Here is a 20732-nt window from a genome sequence, read left to right on the forward strand (position 1 = left end):
AACAGACAAGTAGCACGGGTGGATTTCGCAAGTTTAGATTTAGCCACTGCTTTGCCGATTACCAGGTACTTCACGCACCTCAGCTGTGAAGTCTGCACAGCTGCCTGGGCCTCACCTGGCAGATGTAAAGAATGAGAAAGTGGGGAGGAGCTAGCACTCTGTGTCGAGACTAGCCTCAGGTGGGCGGGCGATTCTGATCCGCGAAAGCGTGAAGTGTGAGAACCACGGAGAGAGGGGTTGGTCCCCCGTCAAGACGGCCAGGTCGGAGGGTGACGTGACTTTTTCACAGTTGTGAGCCGCGGGGCCAGGACGGTCTCCTTGACAACTGGCCCGGAGCGCCTGTGGCTACAACCTTCGCACACGTCGGACGGTTTTATCCCTGCATCTGCTGGACACTCAGGGCGCCCGCTCGGGGTCTCTAAGGTCAGCGGCACCCCTCGGGCAACACGCGGGACTGGAGCGCGGGCAGCGCGGGTAGCGCGGGTAGCGCGGCGAGCCCCGGGGCCCCGGAGCCGCAGGGCGCGCGCGCGTGCGCGTCCCCGGGCCGGCGCGTGCGCGTGCCGAGGGGGTGGGTCGCGCCGGCCCCTCCAGCCTGGCTCGCGGTCCGAGCCACTCAGAACGCCAGGCGGCCGACACCCGGGGGCCCTACAACTACTACCCGGCGCCCGCCCGCTGCGCCGGGACTCGCGCGCCCGCACTCGGGGACGGAGGCGCCCGCTCGGCCCTGAGCCGCCTCGCAACTTGTCTGCTCGGGCAGCTGCGGCGCCGGGGCGCCGGACAGACTCTCCCGGATCCCTCGCCGACAGCCAGCTCGCGCAGGGACCAGCGTGCGTCCCCCGCCACCGTCGTCGCCGCGGGGAGCTGTGCGCCGGCTGCCGGCCAGCAGGTGGGCGAGCCCGCGGGCTAGGTGAGTGCGGGGAGGCGGGGCGCGCGCGTGGACGCGCTCGGCGGGGGACGCGGCCCATCGCGCCTGGGTGTCCTCTCGGCTCCCGCTGGTCCCCCTCCACACTTGCACCCAGGACCTGGCGCAGGGCAGAGGCGGGGGCGGGTAGGCTCACCTGCTGGAAGTGTGTTTACGGGCGAAAGAGCGAGTCATGGGCCAGCCACACCCCCCGGCTGGGGGGCAACGCGCCGGCCGACCTTGGGCTCCACCCGGGCTGCGACTGTCCCTGAAGCTCGCCCCAAGCGTCTTCCAAGTCCTAGGACCCGGGGGGTGTGACAGGCCTCTGCCCTCCCCTCCGTCCCTTTAATTCGGGCGGAAGAGGGCTACTGGGAATGAGGACCCAAACTTTGTTTTCACACAGTGAAACTGACTTTCCGGGGCTTTTAAACTGATTTTCCGTGCGCACGCGATTGATGGCGGGTTCCTGGGGACGCCTCCCGGGGGCAGGGCTGGACCGGCCGGCCCGCGAGTGGGGTGGTGACTCCGGGCGCGCAGTGGCCCCGGGGTTCAGGGACAGCTCTGGTCCTCTTGGCCCGAGGTCGGGCCCAGCCCGGGCTTGGCGGCCCGGGACGGTCCCGGCGCAATGGCCCCTGCTCCCGAGGGGTGGCCGCGGGGGTCCCCGCGCTCGGCCGGGCTCCATGTTCCCGACCCACTCCGGCCTGGGGAGCTCCGGCCGGGAGGCCCGGCAGAGGGCGCCCGCTCCCGGTCGTCGCGCGGACCGGCGGAGGGGAGGGGACTCGAGCGAGGCTCCAGGTGAGGAGTGGTGAATCCTCCCGGGAGGGGGACCCGGTCCTCACTCTGTGCAGGGAGTCAGGGAGTGGCCGTGGCGCTGTCGAGAGTCGGGGCTGCCCAGCTGCTGTGGGGCGGGGAGCGGCGATTGTGCCCCCGGAGGCCTGGGGAAAGCTCGGAAAGAAGGTGAGGAGCGTCCCTTCGCGCGGTGGCCGAGGGCGGGCATCGGCCTCGCCGGGCTCCGGCTGGCAGACACTAGGACGCGCCGTGGCGCGCCCTCCTCCGGGGGCCGGAGGAGGGGTCAGTTAGGCTCGGGCTCCGGGCGGTCCTGCCGGGGTCGGCGAGCTGGGAGGGGCGACCGATCCCCGGGACGCCGCGATGGGGCGCTCCCGTGGGCCCGCGGGGTCCCGGCGCAGCAACAAAGGCGCGGCGCGGCCGCCGTTCCCACCCACTTCCGTCGCCGGCGCGCGCCGTCCGGAGGTACCGGCTGTCTCAGGATTTCCCTCCGCGGAGTTTCGGGAAGTTAGCGGGGCGGCCGGTTAGGCGGGCAGGAGGGGCGGGGGAGGGGCGGCCCGGGGAGCGACACGCGTGTGCGTAGAACCGCGACACTGCCAGCCTGCCCTCCCCACCGCCCGGGCCCCAGGGTCGGGCCGCCGCAGGGCCCCCGCGGGCGCACGGTGCCAGCGCCGCGCGCCCAGCCGGCCCGCCGGGCCACGCCCCTCCCCGCGGGCTCCCGGAAGGGAGGGGCTTAGTCCTGGGGTGACAGCGGCGGCCCCGGGCGCCCAGAGGGGACTTCCAGAAGGCGGTGGTTGCATTCCTGTGAGTTAGGGGCCCGGCGACTCCAGTCCAGGCCGCAGTCTGGGTCGGGTGCGGGGTTAAGCGCTCCTGGCCTCGTCAGTACAGCTCCGGTGCAGCCTTGACAGTTTGTTGCCATTGGAATTTCCGCAGAAGGGGAGAGGACGGCGGCGAGAAAGGAGAGAGCTCCTGTCTTCCCCCCCTCCTCCTCCCCCTCCCCCGAGGTTATGCAAGCCCCAGACTTAGGCACGAGTCTGTCATTGGAATGGCAGGGGCACCATCTCCCCTGCGCGACAGACATTTCCCGGGAGCCGGACCCAGAGGAGGTGCTGCCCAAGAGAAACCTGGGGCGCTCTGGTCTGGTGTGAAACCTGATCCCGCGGTAATCCGTGGATAGAATTCACGTTTTCTTATCTTATCTGCCGCCACTCCCTTCTGAAGTAGGGAAAGGCCTTCTGTTGAGAGAATCTTGTGTCCACTTGGGAAAGCGCTTCACCATTCGCTTTGAAACCTCTCAGCCTCCTCCAGAGCGGTGATTTCTATTTCACAGGTGGGGAAACAGGCTTAAAGAGGTTTCTGGGCCCAAGAGTCTGTCCTGCCCCAAAGGGTAATGTTTCCTCACCCCAGTTTTATGCCAAAGGACGTTCCTGAAAAGTTGTTATGGGTTCTGCTGATTGAAGAGTCAGGGTGCAGGCTGTAAGCCCAGGTTCGGTTTGATCATGTTCGTTATTAGGGTTAGATTGACCTTCCACCTGTGGCTGACTTTTCTGTGGCTCAAGGCCTCAGCTAAACCAACTCTTAGTTTATTTCTTTTTAGTTATTTATTTATTTTGGCCGTGCTGCCCAGCTTGTGGCATCTCAGTTTTCCAACCAGGGATTGAACCTGGGCCACGGCAGTGAAAGCCCAGAATCCTAGCCACTAGGCCACCAGGGAAGTCCCCCAACTCTTAGTTTAAAGGTTAAGGTATAATGAAGACAAGTAAACCGCTTAGAATTATCTGACAGCCCCAGAGAGAGTCAGAAACAGCTGTCCTTTGCTTTGTGTGGTGTCTCATTAGGCAGGTGGGCCTGGGGTCAGGAGCTCTACGTAGCTAGGAGCTCTGTGGGCCTTCCCCGCAGAAAGGAGCCACAGTGCCTACCCTGTCTAAGCTCTGTGACTTTGCCACCACGCTGAATGTGTATTTGAAATGCCTTGGAAATGCAGCCAGCCTTCCTTAACTCTAAAATTCCTTTCAGACATCTGAGATCATCTCCACATCTTTAGACATTATTGAGCTCAAGTTTATAATATGGGGCGGTGGTGTTGTCTTGAATGTACTGAAAGCGTATTGCCTTAAAGAAAGATGTTGTTTGAAACCCTGGAACGACAGTTCTGACTCAGAATGTCCTAGCGCGGGGCCAGTTGTGGAGACAGTGAGGCACGATGATTAAGGGCAGGCTTCGAGTGCCGCCTCCACCGTTTATAGGTCTGTAGCGTTGGGCAAGTTGCTCAGCTTCTCTGAGCTTCACTTTCCTCTTTCGGGGCAGGAATAGTCACAGCACCACCTGGTTTCGGGCTGCAAGGCTTAAACTTGGTCATTCATACAAGGTACTTAGTAGCGCAGAGCCTAGGAGGTAGCAGCCGCCCAACGAGCGTTAACTAATAATGATGTTTAAGAACAGACTCTTTCTTTCTTCCCTTCCCTCGTCTAGAGAGGCAAAATAGTTGACAGTTGAACTTCATCTTCTTGGTTCATACAGCAAGGTGTGACGCACTTAGCGATTCCTCCTTCTTGTCAGCAAGTGCCGTGTGTCCGTGTGTGTTGGGAGGCGGGGTGGTCGTGATGGAAAACTTTGTCTCGTTGCCCAAGGAATTTACAAGGGGCTCCGGAACCACCGGGCTTTCCTCCTAGTGTTATACCACTGTGTAATTTTGCGGCCAGCCCTCCAGCCATTTCTCTTTCCTGTAAATTCGAAGCCAGTATCCTAATAGCCACGACGACAGGACTTAAAAAAGCAAGCTCAAAACCAGACAAGCTGGAGAAAAGGAAGCAGGTCTTCTCTTTGTTCGTTCACTAGCCATTGACAACACTAAAGAGAACGTCTGCGTCCGTGAAAACTGCTGGCCCGACCTTGGCAAGTGGGACCATTACTTGGAAAGCAGAAGATTGCCTGGAGTCTGTTTAAAGATGAGCCACGAAATGGACAGAAGGAGGGAGGAGAGTCTGCTCAAATATGGTGACCTGTGTATGATCTGCAAATTGCCAAACTAACATTCGGAAGGTGACATAAAGAGGTCTGGTTACGTCCAGTTAAGCTGCGCAGCCAGCTAACAGCCAGGATAGCTATCTCATGTTAAAAGATCTCGGAGGCTTTTCAGTTTAGCAACAAGTGGAGAAATAGTTGTTTTAAAATATACTGCGTCGAGTTGTTGATGAAAGACCCCTGAACGTTGCCATTTCCTAGTCCTCGATTTTGCATTTATCTTTTAAATAATCACCCAGGGCGAAAGCACTGGAGACCTTATCATGTTATTAAAGGCCACCCGATCGTGAAAGTTGTCACCAAGATGGGCATGGCATGGAGTCCAGGGAGGGCTTGCCCTTGAAAGCTAAACATAGATTTTCCGTTTGGGTTCGAAATGCAGCTTTCTCCCACGTGGCAGAACGATCTGCTGGTGTGAGCAGGGGACGGCACATAAAGGGTTAGCAGCAGGGTTTCTCCCCTTTTGTGCATCTCGCTTCATTTGTAGCTACTTGTTGAGTTTCCAGGGCGGAAGAAAGAAGCAGCTGTAGGGCATGCGCCAGACCTGCGCTGGGCTGTCGCTACCATTGTCGGGAAGATGAACAGACAGCGTTATTTTGGATCACATAGCAGCGTGTTCAAAAGCATCTTGCATTCCCCAGCTGTTCCACAACTTCTCCGCATATGGGAGAGAACTTGCCAGCTGCTGGGACAACTGTGCCTCCGTTCTCTGCTTTTGAGCAGAGTCCCCAAGGAAGGTAACAGTCCGCAGATGCCTTTGTTAAACTGTAGCCATCGTAAAGAGTCTTGTTTGTTTCTGTTACGTCAATGTTATTTCAGATAGAGCCTCTCAGGGGAGAAGGTTTAAAAGGAAGTGTCAGAATTAACATTTTGTTCCAAATACAGTTTTTTTCAGGATGACCAATGTGTATATAGTTTTTCCCTACTTAAAACCTAGGTTGCTTTTCTATTTCATTGACTAACAAAGGAACGGGTCTCATATTAAAACTAAATGTGTGTTTTTTTTAATTGCCGTATCCATCAAGGTTAATCATATACATTTTTCTGTTGCCCGAAATGTGTAAAAGTTACAGTGTGTGTCCAGACAGTGCTCTTTTGTTTTCAGAAGATTAGGGTATTTTGCATTTGTTAGAGCCGGGAGGTGCTTTGCCCACACCCCTTACCTTATCCGTGAGGAAACTGGAGTTTCCGAGAAGCTGTTGCTGTTACTTACCTGAGATGATTCGGCTGGGTGGTTTACTTCAGCAGATCTTAGGTTGACCGTTCACATGGCAGCAGGCCTGAAGGTGAACAAGGGCTTGGGCCCAGCCCTGGATGGACTCACAGCTCAGAAACAGCAGACATAAACAAGCACTATATGAGGGCTGTAATAGAGGCAGCATCTTTTTCGTGTGAAGGTGCCTCTTCAGGCAGCTCTCTGTGTAATCCCATCGCTGTTGTCACCACGTCTGCTCAAATAAAGCCGAGGAGGAGTGTCTGGGTACAGGAAGACAGAAGCATTATAAGGTTGATCAAATGTTGAGTACGTGTACTAACAAGAGGAGGCCTTGCCTGTGCGTGTAGACACACCTGTCTCCACCTGCGCCCCCCTGGCCCCTGACTCCTGCCCAGCCCTCGAAAGCATCTTGCCTCCTAATTCCTGTGAAAGAATGGCCTCTAGCAGCTATAAGCGTAAATCCAGCCCCTTACAGGGACTGAGTCAGCTTCAATTCCTTTGTTCTAGACGAGGTTATAAAGTAAACCCCGATCACTTGGACACGAGCAAAAGCCTCAGACAGCGATGCTCGTCTCACTCTTAGGGGCTCTTGTGCTGGAAACGGCTGTGGCTTCAGCTCACCCAGAGACCCAGAGTTGCTGGGTTAGACCCACAATTCTAAGCCCTTTAATCCCCTTCTGGGCGCCATGGACACATTCGCATATCTTTTACTCCATCCCTCTTGCTTAGGAATCTTAGATTTTTGACCACGTTTCGGCCTTCGGTTGGTTTAGCTGCCGTTTTCTTTTGAGACTCTCGGGAACTCTGGTTCTCAGGGCTGATGACCGGGGGCGGGAGTGGGTGGGGTGTATTGTACAGAAGGGGAAACAGGCTCTGCCTGCCGTTGAGAACCCTGCCTGGGCTATAGGACTGGAATCACAAGGTCCTGCCTCAGAACTCAGCGCCCTCACTGGCCAAGTCTTGGAAGGGTCAGCCTGCTCAAAACTAGAGGATTAGTCCTCTCCTTCTGGAGACTTCGTTGTACTTGTGCCGATTGCACCGGTCCTCACTGGGTTCTTTCCCTGGGATGACCTCTTCCTTATTACACTTCTCTGCACGTTATAATTGTTTATTCATCGTGTTCTGTTTTCGAGTCCTGGCTTTCGAGCACAGCTGCCAGCTTTCTTTTTTTTTCCCCCCTTTATTTTTTTAATTGAACTGTAGTTGATTTACAGTGTTGTGTTAGTTTCAGGAGTACAGCAGCGTGGTTTAGTTTTATATATACCTCTATATAGATACAGATATAGATAGGTATAAATCTGTTGTTTTTCAGCTTATTTTCCATTATAGGTTATTACAAGATGTTGAGTAGAGTTCCCTGTGCTCTACAGTAGGTCCTTGCTGGTTATCTGTTTTATCTATAGCAGTGTATATCTGTTCACCCCAAATTCCTAACTTATCCCTCCTCCCCTTCCCCTTCGGTAACCGTAAGTTTGTTTTCTATGTCTGTGAGTCTGTTTCGTAAATAAGTACGTTGATACCATGTTTTTCGATTCCGCACTTAAGTGATAGCGTATATTTGTCTGTGTCTGACTTACGTCACTCAGTCTGATGGATGATCTCTAGGTCCATCCAGCTTTCTGACACTGTTCATCCCTCCTTCCCATCACACACGTGCACACCTGTGCGCACACACACCTGCAGACACGCAGAGGCCCAGCGTGGTAACTGGACCTGTTGTCCTTCTCCAGCCGGCTCAGCTCCTTCCAGAAGGAGACTTCATGTTAACTGCATCGAAGTATTTCTCCCCGTCTGATGCTCTGGACGCTACACAGTTCTTGCTGGATGTCAGATGTTCACGGATGGTCCGAGTTACTGCGTCCTCCTTTTCACAGGGGGCCGTTGGGAAGTGAGCTGGCTCCCGTGGTCGTGGGGACCAGGTAACGCCTTCAGATTCGTGCCGCTTAGAGGCTGGAAGCAGCAGCCACTTCCCTGCAGGAGGAAGAAGCCGACGCGCTTTGGGGGTGCAGCCGTGAGGCCCCTCCCGGGCCCAGGCCTCCCCCGGGTGCCCCGTGCAGCCACGGTTTTGCTCCCCATATGCCTCCAACAGCACCCCCAAACTTAGGCAGCATTCCGCTCCTTCGGGACCCTGTGTTTCCTCTTTGAGGCCTGCCCCTCCTCTGCTGCTGGTCTGTTGCCGCGCAGTCTCGGTGTCAGGTGTCTTAGGGATGCCTTGCCTCGGATGCCCTTATCTCCATCTGTCATTGGTGTTTAATTGCTTCCCCCCACTAGCCAGCCTGCCCTTTGACACGGGGTCACTTTCCCCCTTGCTGTCCTTGCTGCTGACTCCTGTCGGCTTTTCCTCCCGCTGATTCTGCGGCCCTGTTGCAGCCCCTCCTCTGGGCTCCCTGCTGCCCCTTTGTGTGTGCGCTTCCCCAGGCCTCCAGTGTGTACGTGGCTTTGTTCCTGTCCCGCCTCCCCTCCCCGACCCCACCCCTTTTTAACCCTTTTAATTCTTTTTACTGAGATGTAATTGACATACTAGCTTCAGTCCTACAACCTAATGATTCAGTACTTGTATGTATCACGAAATGATCTCAGTAAGTCTAGGTAACATCCGTCACCACACATAGTGACACATTTTTTTTCTTGTGCTGAGCACTGTTAAGATTTACTTTCTTAGTCCCTTTCAAATAGACAGTCCTTCCTCCCCTTCTTTGACTGTGCTTCCTGAGAAGTAGATTCTTTCTCCTTTATTTTTTCAAACCCACATTTTGCAGGCCCTTCTGTCTTTGTCCCAAGCCAATCCTGTTTGGCTATCACCTGCATTGGGTATAATCGTGACATACATTATATACGCTATCACAGTTTTTATTTAGATGTAAAAAAAAAAAAAAAAAAACGGGGTTCTTGGAATTGAAACTTGGAAACACCAGTCTTGAAACTGGTCAAGTCAGGGCATTTCAAAGGGTTGAACTTTGGGGGTAACGGCTTTGAGATTTATTTTGGCTCTCCTTTCACGTGGCAGTGCCGTGAAGGTCACTGAAACATGAGCTTGTTTTTGGATAACCTCTTCCTTGCAAATGGAAATTGTACATACACAGAGCAGAATTAACGCTTGCTTTCCCCCGCCTCCCCCCACCCCTTCAAATTATATTTCTGAAAGATCTTGAAAGGAAGTTGAGTTTGTACTGTGTGGCCAGTCTGGCTTGTGTGTAAGTTCTGAATGATTGGTCATCTCAAGTCTGTGCTGTTCCAGAGGCTAATGGGGGTATTTCCTAGCGGTGATCCCTCGTCCATGAAAATATGCTGGAGAGGAGGTCTGGGGAGATCCTTCACGGATTCACCCTGATTTGGGACTCTTTATTTTTCTCTCCAAAGCTACTAACATGGAGGGGTATCCTCAGGGTCAGGATAGAACAGGTTGGCTGTTGGGAAGCAGTGGGGAAGGATACCTTGAGCCAGGGCTGCAGGGAGAGCGTCTGGGGTGCAGCCCCTGCTAGGTGGTGTTCCCCATGAGCCCTGGAGCCCTTGCACCTTGCTCTCCTTTTTTTTTTTTTTTTTTAAATTCTGTAAAACAAAGGGAAAGGATGCTTACCTGTGCCAAAATGGAGTTTGCTTCTAGACCTTCCCAATTAAAAGGGAGCCCATTTTTCTGCCCTGGTAGATAGGGGAGTCTGCTTAGAGCATCGGAATAGGAGCTTATGTTCCTGTAGACTCACCCAGACCAAGGGATCTTTGTTTCAGCAAATGTTCTGTAATCGGCATCCAGCAGAATCTTGATGTGGGCATCAGGTTCAGTTCACGTAATCTAGTAATCTGTCTATAACAACACCTGGGGAAAGGTTTTTTAAATTGGGATTATATAGAAAACAAGACATGAAAGTGATCAGACTGTTGATTCATTCATTGGTTTGGTCAGCAAACGTCTGTTAACCACGTGTGTGCGGGCTTGGCATTGAGAATACAGAGCGAATCCTGCCCTCATGGGGCTTACAGTCGGAGATGGCTTTGCCACCACGGGAACGTGTTGTAGGTGAGATGGAAGTACATTCCAGGTGTGACGGGGCACATAGGATGCAGTGGTGGGCGTGGTGATGCAGCATCGAGGATCGGCTGGGACCGTGCCTCGGGCTCTATGCATCAGGCTTGACGTGCTGGGCGTCTTTTAATCGGCACCATCTCTGAGCTGAAGCCTTGATAGGTTAAGTACCTCAAATGAGAGAAGACAGTAAGTAGTCAGGTCTGGGTTTGAATTCAGATCCCAAGTCATAAACTTTATGCAGTCAAGGAGACACCGGGTCAATGTCTTGTAGGTTTACTTTTCCTTCCATCTGCACCGCTGCATGTAACGAAGGAAGAAGAAAGCCTGGAGAGCCATGCGGTTACAGGATGTCCAGTGGGGGTCTAGACTTCCTCCACTGTCCCGTAAAGGATGTACTGGTCGAGACAGTGACTCTGAGTCTGCAATTGTGCATTTTCTCAGAGTGTCCTTTATACTCAGTGTTTTGCTAACTGTATTTCTAAAGAGGCTTCCTTTTCCCTCTGCCAGGCTTTGCAGAAACTGGCTGCCAGGCTCATTGTCACCCGGGAGGGACTGTACTCCCCAGCACTCTGCCTCTTTTTGTGGTGCTGTGTGTCGCAGCCAGCAGCCTCTGGTGTCCGCCTTGCTGTTCTCAGCCGTGTCTGGGGGAGGAAAGTGCTTCTATTTCAGGCCTGTTGAAGGGAAGAGGGACTTCCCACCATCAGAAGCATATCTGTGTGTGAGCCCTCAAGTCTCATCTTCACACCCAGCGTGGTGTAGACGGCACTGCTCTTATCTTCGGTGGCTTTCAAGGATCAAGCGTCTGTATTTCTGGTAAATCCCAGTTGTGATTTTAAGAATACTGTGGCCAGGCAGGTTGTTGAAACCTATGATTCTTGGAGAAAAAGAGAGGCTTGAAAGGGAAGCTGGACCAGCTTTCTCTCAGAGGGAGTTTGTGGGGACCCAGGGTGGCCTTTCAGGATGGATCACTCTGGGGCTCAAGAAGAAACTTGGACGAGGATGGTCTGCTTCAGGGTGTGTCTGTATGTCCGTTTTCAGATGTGGCTCTTAATACGACTGTAAGTGGGAAGACAGTCCTCTGTTCCCGAACTCTGTGCCATGAGGGGAAAATTCCATGCTTGAAAATTTGGAGGTAAACATGCTTTCTTTTTTGAAGAGCTGCGATTTTTAATCTGTTGCATTTTAAGTCCAAAAGCTCTAAGAATAAGGCTAAGAACCTACATTCCTAGAAAAACTGATAGACCGTGACCTCAAGTATAAGGAACTTATTTCAAGCAATGTTAAACTGTTTCCTTCCCATACCTAAGAATGAATCTGACGTAAGACTTTTAAGTAAGATATATGTGATGTGTAGATATGTGTGTGTGTGTGTGTGTGTGTATATATATGTTTATATTCTTATTCTGACCCCAGAATTATCCAGTTATCTGTTGGAAAACAGTCATCGTCATACAGTTCTGACATTGAATTTCCAGGAAAAAGAAAAGCATATTATATGCTCGACAAGAAAATTATATAGTAGAAAAATGTTTCAGTTGATTATTTATGTAAACCCAACATCTGTGTGTGTCTTTTTTTTTAAAAAAACTTCATCACTTCTTAAGAAAACTAAAAGCTTTCGTCATGTGGCATTTTTTTTCTATACTTGGTTCTCCCGGTGTTGGAAGGAAACATCAGGCAGTGAAACCACTTTATTTTTTGCCATGAACAAATTAGTTCCATCGCTAATGTCTAGGCTTCTTGGGAAACAAACAAACAAACATAAACCTTAGGGCTTCCCTGGTGGCACAGTGGTTGAGAGTCCACCTGCCGATGCAGGGGACACGGGTTCGTGCCCCGGTCCGGGAAGATCCCACATGTCGCGGAGCGGCTGGGCCCGTGAGCCACGGCCGCGGAGCCTGCGCGTCCGGAGCCTGTGCTCCGCAGCGGGAGAGGCCACAGCAGTGAGAGGCCCGCGTACCGCAAAAAAAGAAAAAATAATGAGGATGCCTGTGGATTTAATATTTTTTTTTTAGTTTCTGTATAGATAGGAGAGTGGAGACAATTTAAAAGATGAAAAGACTCTTCAGATATTTTTTCTCAAGATGGGTTCCTCTTATTATTACTATTATTAATTATTCCCTAAAGTATCATTCATAGTCTGGTAGGACAAACAGCTCTTTCTAAGAGTAATGCCTTCTCGTTAGTGAATACTGGAAGTTTCAGTTAAAGTGCTACGAACACGTCTCGCATGAATCATCACCGTTTGAACTTAGGAGATGCTTATTTAAGCTTATACATGTGGGAGCACTTCTCCGTGCAGGGTACTTTCACACTGCTGATGTCACTTAATCATAACCACCGCTTGAAGCACCGGTCAGAATCACTTATCTAGCGGGTGACAGGATAGAGATTTAATTTAAACCTAGGTCTTCTGACTCCAAGGTACATTGAGCTTCCGGTGGGCTACGCCAATAATAAGTAAATGGCAGACACTGTACTGAACGGCACACGAGTGATGGGAGATTCCGGAAAGACAGCACAATGCTAACGTAAAAGTTTAAGAATAAAGCTACCAAAGTAGGATCGGAGTTTTTAGTGCTCTTAAGTCCACATTGGGTTTAGAGAATATGATTCAAGTATTTGTCTGCTTGTTGCTGAAGACGTTGATTGTCCCAGATCTGTGTCCAACATAGTGAAAGCACTGTTTTTTGTTTTTGTTTTGCTGTGTTTTCATGTGTGCATTCTCCAACTGCCGTTGCCACTGTTTTCTTTCTTTCTTTCTTCTTTTTTCTTTCTCTCTTTCTTCCTTCCTCCCTCCCCTGCTTCTTTCTTTCCTTTCTTTCTTTCTGTAGCTTTACTGAGATGTGATGTTGCCAGTGTTTCTTAACTTTCTAATGGGTCTGGGTGAAAGTTTGGGCTTGTGTTAAGCCAAAATTTCTTGATTTCTTGGGCTTTATGTAATATAGTCTTAGAAAAATTACTCAAACTTTTTTTTTCTTCTTACTGCACTTCCTGTTACTTGCAGAGAAATCTCTTCAGTAGTAATTTGGGAAATTTTTGAGCTTTATAAAAACTTATGCTTGCTGACACAATATTGAGTGCATAAATCTAAAAAGAAGAATAGTGGCTTGATACTTGACAGTTTGTACCCCCCAGTTACCTCTTGATTTTCCATATTAATAGGAACAATCAATGACCATGATCATTGAAAATAATAATACCTTGAACTTAAGTATTTTTTTAATAGTTTCACATGCATCTCATTTAAATTCTTTTTGCACTCTATAGGATGAACTGGGCTTGTCTATCTTTCTTTTCTAGATGAGGAAATTAAGGGTCACAAAGAAAAATGTGCTACTCATATAATAAAGGAAGCAGGTACTAGGGTCTGGCCTGGATTCCATGTCGTCTCTTAGCCCTGTTTTTTCACTCTTGATTTGATTAGGTCAATAACAAGTGATATTTTCCATTGGGATTTTTAAAGATACTTAAAATATCAATATTTTTAATTATATTTCCCACAGTTTAAAACCTTGTTATAAAGCTGTTCAGTTTCTTCCTTTCACTCTTAATCCATTATGAGTTGGAAGGTAACAGCAGTTAGAAGAATGTCAGTGACCACTATAAATAAAGTAAACCTCTTCCTTGAGGGTTAGAAGGAAAAGTATTGGCTGAGTTCAGCGGTGTGTCAGGATATCCAGTGATCAGAATAGAGATACTGGCATGCTTTGCTGTTGAAGATCTTGACCTTCCCCATCCTTACTGAGATTATTCCAGCAGATGAGCTGGAAAGCTAATCTCTGTACCAGGAGTGTTTACTGACTAGTCCATGCTGGTGGGAAAGGAATTAATGTTTACTGATCATGCATTCTGGGGTAGGCTGTGTGCTAGGCATTGTCTATACATTACTTCATGGTAGCTCTTAACATAGTCCCACAGATGAGTACCTTAAGTCTCAAGAAACTTAAATCTAAGTGGTGGAGCTGGTGTTATTTCTAGGTCTATAGGTGAGTAAATCCAGATTCTTTCAACTCTACTCTCTAAGTTCTGTGATTTATTCTTTAAGATTAGCTTTCCTAAAGTTACCTTCTCCTCTAACTCCTGGTTAGCCTGGAAGCCAGACAGAAGTATACAGGCATTCCTCGGAGATATTGCAGGTTTTGTTCCAGACCTGTGCCGTAAAGCAAGTACCACAATAAAGCGAGTAACATGAACTTTTTGTTTTCCCAGTGCGTATAAAAGTTTTGTTTACAATATACTGTAGTCTGTTAGGTGTGTAATAGCATTATATCTAAAAAAACAATGTACATGGTTTAATTAAAAAACACTTTCTTGCTAAAAAATGCTAACCATCACCTGAGCCTTCAGCAAGTTGTAGTAGTAACATCAAAAGATCACTGATCAGGCTTCCCTGGTGGCGCAGTGGTTGGGAGTCTGCCTGCCGATGCGGGGGACGCGGGTTCGTGCCCCCGTCCGGGAGGATCCCACGTGCCGCGGAGCGGCTGGGCCCGTGGGCCGTGGCCGCTGGGCGTGCACGTCCGGAGCCTGTGCTCCGCAGCGGAGAGGTCGCGACAGTGAGAGGCCCGCGTACCGCAAAAAAAAAAAAAAAAAAAAAAAAGATCACTGATCACCAAACAAATATAATAATGAAAAAGTTTGAAATATTGCAAGAATTACCAAAATGTGACACAGAGACATGAAGTAAGCAAATGCTGTTGGAAAAGTAGCACCAATAGACTTGATTGATGTTAAGGTTGCCACTTGCGTCGATATCAGTTTGTAAAGAACACAGCATCTATCAAGTGCAATAAAGCAGCATGCAATAACATGAGGTATGCCTGTGCCAGTTATGATGATACCAGTAAGAAGCTAAAAGAAAAATTGGCTAGAAGTTGACTGAATATGGACTGTCTATCCATTATGATTAGGTAGAGCGGTGCCTCTTAGACCTTAATGTGCATACAGATCGCCTGGGGATCTTGTTCAAATCTTCTACATTTACTGATTTTCTGTCTACTTGTCCTATTAAATATTGAGAGAACAGTATTGACATATGTGACTGTTCTTTTGAATTGGCCTTTCTTCTTGAAGTTCTGTCAGTGTTTGCTCCATGTGTTTGTTGAATAGATATTTAGGATTGTTAAGTCCTCTTGATGAAATGGACATTTTTCATTATGAAGTGACTTTCTTTATACCAGATGCTAATCTTTGCTCTGAAATATCCTTTGTCTGTTAGCATGGTATATCTTTGTCCATCCTTTTCCTTCAAACCTATTTGTGTCTTTATATTAAAGTGCATTTCTTGTAGGTAGTATGGGGTTTGGATCTTGCTTTTATTTTTCCAATTTGACAATATCTGTCTTTTAATTGGTGTTTTAGACCATTTACATTTAATGTAATTACTGATATCATTAGTTTGGAGTCTGTAATCTTGCCTTTTTTTTAAACAAAATTTATCCTATCCTTTATTCTCTCTTCCTGTTTTTCTGCTTTCTTTTGGATTACTTGAGAATTTTTTACGATTCCATTTTCACTCCTTTGATGGATTATTAGCTCTATCTCTTTGCTTAGTTATTTTAGTAGTTGCTTTAAGGTGTACAGTATACATCTTTAATCATCTACACTTAAGGGATGTTATACTACTTTTCCTATATTATAAGAACCTTTCAATAGTGTACTTCCATCTTGGCCCTTGTATTGTTGTCATACACTTTACTTTTATATGTGTAATTAACTCCACATAAATTATTATTTTTGTTTTAGAAGTCACTTCTCTTTTAAAAAGATTTAAATAATAAGAAAAAAAGTCATCTATTTACTTAGGTAATTGCCATTTCCAGTGTTCTTCATTCCTTTGTGTATATCCATATTTCTACCTGGTATTATTTTCCTTCTGCTTAAAAGGCCTTCCTTTAACATTTTTTGTTACGCAGGAGTGCTGCTAATGAGTTCTTTCTACTTTTATATATTTGATAATGTCCTTATTTGCCTTCATTTTTGGAATATATTTTTGCAGGGTGTAGAATTCTAGATTGACAGTTTTTTCCTTTCAGTTCTTTAAAGATGTTGCTTCACTGTCTTGTCACTTACATTGTTTTTGACATAAAATCGGCTGTCATCGTTATCTTTCTTCCTCTATGATGTGTTCTTTTTCACCTGATTGCTTTTAAGATTTTTTTTTTTTAATCACTGGTTTTGAGCAATTTATGATGTGCCTTGGTATTTATTTCTTATACTTGGGGTTAGTTGAGCTCCTTGTTTTTTTGGGCTTATATTTTTCTTAGATTTGGAATATTTTCAGTCATTATTTCTTCAAATATTTTTTCTACCCCTCCTCTGCCATGAGGGCTTGAATTTCATGTATATCAGAATGCCTGAGCTATCTCTACAGCTCATTCATGCTCTGTTAATTTTTTTTTAAACTCTCTTTTTCTTTTCTCATTTCAGATGTTTCTATTGCTGTCTTCAAGTTCACTAATCTTTTCTTCTGCAATGTCTATTCTACCATTAGTCTTATCCAGTGTATTTTTCATCTCACATGTTGTAGATTTCATCTCTATAAATTTCATGTGTTTTATAAATTCATGTCACTATTTGAAATCTTGAATCTGTGTCCTCGCCTGAAAATTCTAACATCTGTCTTAATTCTGGGTCAGTTTCAATTGTTTGATATTTCCCCGCATGGGTTGGATTTTCTTGCTTCTTTGCATGCCTAGCATTTTTTTTTTTAATTGGATGCCAGACATTGTTATTGTTATTTTTATCTTCTTGGGTTCTGGATATTTTTGTATCACTATAAATATTCTGGAGCTTCTTTTTGGACCATAGCTAAATTAGTTGGGGACAAGCAATTCTTTTGTATCTTGCTTCTGAGGCTTGTTAGGTGGGACTGGAGCAGTGCTCAGTCTAGGGCTAATATTTCACACTAAAGAGGCAAGATCTTCCTGAGTACTTAACGCTGCTGATTTATGAGGTTTTCTAATCTGTCTGGTGGAAATAGGTACTATTTTTGGCCCCGTGTGAGCACCAGACAGTGATACGTCTAATCCATCCATATTTGTTTCCCAGCCACGGATAGTTTGCCCACACACATGCAGTGATCGGTATTCTGCTGAATACTCAAGAGTGACTTTTGCAGATATCTGGAGTTTTCTTTCTGTGCAGCTCTCTGCTCTTTCCTACAGACTCTAGCTGCCTTGGTCTTCCTAGACTCTCAGTTCTGTATCCTCCACTCAGGGAATCTCCTGGGCTCTTCTTGGATTCTCTTTCTCTGTGTCTTGGCCAGGAAATCTCTTAAGGCAATAAGCTGGGATACTCATAGGCTCACCTCATTTGCTTCCTGAAGTCTTGTCTCCTGAAAACCATTATTTCATATATTTTGTCTGGTTTCTTTTCCTTTCCCCCCACCCTCTGTCTTTTTGTAGGGGTGGGGATGTGGTTATTTGTTTTTGCTTGTCTCAGGCAAAGGCTTAAATCTGTTTCCTATTATTTCATATTGGCCAAACAAGGGATTTTCAATAAAATTCAGATTCTGTTCAGTAGGTTTCAGCTGGGACCTAAAAGTCTGCATTTCTAAGAAACTTTCAGATGATATTGATGCTTCTGGGAAAAGACTACTTTGAGTGGCCAGCATCTCCAGCTATTCAGTAGAATATAATGTGAGCCACATATATAATTTAAAATTTTTCTGATAGTCACATTGAAAAAATTAAAAAGAAACAGGTGAAATTAATTTTAATAATATATTTTCTTTAACTCTTTAAATCTCCCCAAAATGTTACCATTGCTACATGTAAACAGTATAAAAATGTTAATGAGACTTCTTTATTTTATTGTACTAAGTCTTGAAATTTGGTGTATATGTTAGGATTATAGCATAGCTAAATTCAGGTACTACATCTGAAATACTTGGGTCTGTTTTTAGATTTCATGAGATTTGTAGTTGAAAAAGTAGATTTGTGTAACCAAGTTTCAAACATACTTAAGTTTTCCAATAACTGAATCAAGTGTCAAAAATACTTTTCCTTTAATATTTGCCATTCAGTTAACAAAACTGGTTCATCTTTTTAGAAGAATTGATTTGATTTTTTGAAACTAAAAGCTTGTCAATTTTAAAGTCTGTTCAAGTTATGTGAATTTGGTAACTCTCATGCCAACTCAGAATTACTAACATCAAATTCAAAGGGATATTATAAAAATTAAAAACCAACTCTAAATTTATCAATCTCAATAAAGTCTTCTTCAAATTTTTCTTGTAGATTGTAGGCAATTCATACAAAGCTTTTTATTTCAATCACATCTTCTGCATATTGTCTAAGTTATGAAAATGCATAAAACCATTATTTTTCATTTATGAAAAGTATCAATTTTGATATAACTTCTCACACTTTCTAGCTAGGTCATAAATAACCTTTTCCTTTCCTTGGAGCTTTAAATTTAGCTTGTTCATATGCAGTGTAATGTCTGTGAGAAAACATAAACCACACAGCAATTTTTTAATCTCTTATTTGTTTACAGAAAATCTTGAATTGCTTAAGTATACAGTGAATCTTTGTAAAACTGTTCCATGACTCAACCAAAGATCACTGGCAAAGAACACATAATCATTAAATTCATTGTCATGTATTTCTTCCAGCAGTTCTTTAAACTGGTGGTGATTCATAGCATTTATGTGTCTATACTGAACAATTTTAACAACAATATCCATGATGGTTTTCGTAGGCTGTGCTTTAGAAAGTCAACTAAAAGTTATCATCATACAGTAGACTGAAGCAGTAGGAGAAATGCCAGTCTCTTGTTAGAAAAGTCTACTAAGTCTTGATTTTTGACCCAACATAGCAGCAGTACTGTCTATCATGATAGAAACCTTTTGTTTTCATATCTAGCCGAAATCCTTCTTTGGCAGATGTACAAGGTTCAAAAGTACCTTCACCATGAGTTCAGTTTTCTTAGTCTACGAATTGACAACATTTCTTCATGAATTTGGAAGTCTTTTGAGACAAAACGTACTCAAAGTACTAATTGGGCAATGTCTCTGATATTGCATAGTTCATCTAAAGCTGAAGAAAATTCTTGTGATTTTTCGAATTTTGAATTTATTTGTCCTGGTATTGCTAGAAATGGCGTGTTTTCTATGGGCAATTGTTGGTTGCTAATTGAAAGTCCTTTACTCTTTCAACAGTATCTTTTCTATCTTCTCATAATATTTGAACAACATTGCCATAACTAAATAATAATGTATTTTACATTACATATCTCTCCATCTAAAAATGCTTCTTTGTTTTTATTCAAGAATCTAAGATGTCTTATAGCTGGCCGTAGTTACAAGCTCAAGTTTTGCTAAAAATCATTTAAAATTTTTTCTTGGTCATTTAATTGTGATTTTGGCTGTTTCCTTTGTGACTGTTGGAAGGAGACTGAGCATCAGATGCACTGCCCTTGCTGAAACTGTCTCTTAATATTGTCTGCTTTATTATCTTTGCTTTTCTAAATGTAGTAAACAGCTTTTTCAGTTTGCTCTGCCACAGCAAATTGCAATTGTCTTTATTTTTTAATTGAAATATAGTTGATTTACAGCGCTGTGTTAGTTTCTGGTGCACAGCAAAGTGATTCAGCCATATATATATATATATATATATATATATATATATATATATATATACTCTTTTTCAGGTTCTTTTCCATTATAGGTTGTTGTTACAAGATACTGAATATAGTTCTCTGTGCTATACAGTAGGACCTTGTATTTATCTATTTTATATATAGTAGTGTGTATCTGTTAATCCCATACTCCTAACTTATCCCTCCCCCCTTTTCCCCTTGGGTAGCCATAAATTTGTTTTCTGTATCTGTGAGTCTGTTTCTTTTCATTTGTGTCATATTTGAGACTCCACGTATAAGTGATGTCATATGGTATTTGTCTTTCTCTTCTGACTTACTTCACTTAGTATGATAATCTCTAGGTCCATCCATGTTGCTGCAAGTGGCATTATTTCATTCTCTTTGTGGCTGAGTAGTATTCCATTGTATATATGTACCACATCTTCTTTATCCATTCATCTGGTGATGGGCACTTAGGGTGCTTCCATGTCTTGGCTATTGTGAATAGTGCTGCTATGAACATAGAGGTGCATGTATCTTTTTGAATTAGAGTTTTCTCCAGATATATGCCCAGGAGTGGAATTGCAGGATCATTCGGTAACTCTATTTTTAGTTTTTTAAGGAACCTCCATTCCGTTCTCCATAGTCCATAGTGGCTGCACCAGTTTACATTCCCACCAACAGTGCAGGAGGGTTCCCACAATTGTCTTTGATAATCACATTTTTTACTTACTTTGTTTAGTTCCTTTTATCCTTTACTGTGTGATCATAGTACTAGCTTTTATATCTCCACTTGATTTTGTGTCAGTGCAAAGACTTTGTTTTAAATTTGAAAGTTTGACCATATTTATTTTATAAATTAGAAGAATAACTAAATTAAATATTTTAATTAAAACAAGTATTTTGATTTAGCTACCAATTAGGATTTACCTAATTATTACTGTCACCTGTGCTATTGGCGTAAAATATTCCAACAAACACATTACAGGGTTCAGCAGTGTGTAGAAATGAAACCATTTAAATGGACTCATCTTGTTCGCACGAAGTAGATCGGTGAAGATTCAGGCACTGCAGTACATCAACACCATCTTAGGCAATACAGCGTTTAAAGAGAAATGGAGTCCTACCAAAGTAATATACTGGTGTTTCATGGAAAAATATTTTACACCGTTTCAGTTTTTAAAAATAGATAAAACCAA

At 45.6% G+C, this 20732-nt stretch overlaps 1 protein-coding gene across 3 annotated transcripts in view; it reads left to right on the forward strand.

The window, feature by feature from the left end:
* The first annotated feature begins 787 nt into the window (after positions 1-787).
* The window catches only part of SVIL (supervillin), a 245350-nt gene continuing 225405 nt past the window's right edge, over positions 788-20732 (forward strand). For 2 of the 3 annotated variants that reach the window (XM_032618914.1, XM_032618919.1), the window contains exon 1: positions 1695-1858. The gene's annotated coding sequence lies outside the window, so the exon portion shown is untranslated. Of the gene's footprint in view, positions 908-1694; positions 1859-20732 lie in introns of those variants that run through there. The other variant, XM_032618924.1, reaches the window with a different exon arrangement.

The sequence above is a fragment of the Phocoena sinus genome, chromosome 2 (genome assembly GCF_008692025.1).
Source record: "Phocoena sinus isolate mPhoSin1 chromosome 2, mPhoSin1.pri, whole genome shotgun sequence".
NCBI lineage: Eukaryota > Metazoa > Chordata > Mammalia > Artiodactyla > Phocoenidae > Phocoena > Phocoena sinus.